The 273-nt window shown below is 62.6% G+C and overlaps 1 long non-coding RNA gene across 1 annotated transcript in view; it reads right to left on the reverse strand.

Annotated features, from left to right (window-relative positions):
• The window catches only part of LOC104870571, a 2,954-nt gene extending 2,687 nt beyond the window's left edge, over positions 1-267 (reverse strand). The window contains exon 1 of the long non-coding RNA XR_782551.2: positions 170-267. This is a non-coding gene — a long non-coding RNA (uncharacterized LOC104870571). The remainder of the gene's footprint in view (positions 1-169) is intronic.
• Between the last annotated feature and the right edge of the window lie 6 nt (positions 268-273).

Here is a 273-nt window from a genome sequence, read left to right on the forward strand (position 1 = left end):
TTAGACTCCAGAAAGCCGGCTTCGCACTTCAGGGGCCGGACTTGAGCGAGTTAAGAGCAAGTCAGCCAAGCCTCGGGCCGAAGGGCGGGAGGAGGGGGTGGGAAGCCCTGGGGAGAGGGCGTCCCGGAGAAACGACACAGTGTTGTTTAGGGCCTGAAAGCCAACTCACATGACTGAGCCAGCCGCTCCGCAAGTCAAGGGTACAGCTCACTCTAGCTTTCTCCAAGCCACAGGAGCAGCACCGGGCCCGGCGCGCGGCCCACCCAAAACTCC

This window comes from Fukomys damarensis, unplaced genomic scaffold, assembly GCF_012274545.1.
Source record: "Fukomys damarensis isolate Sample0158 unplaced genomic scaffold, DMR_v1.0_HiC HiC_scaffold_53403, whole genome shotgun sequence".
Classification (NCBI taxonomy): Eukaryota; Metazoa; Chordata; class Mammalia; order Rodentia; family Bathyergidae; genus Fukomys; species Fukomys damarensis.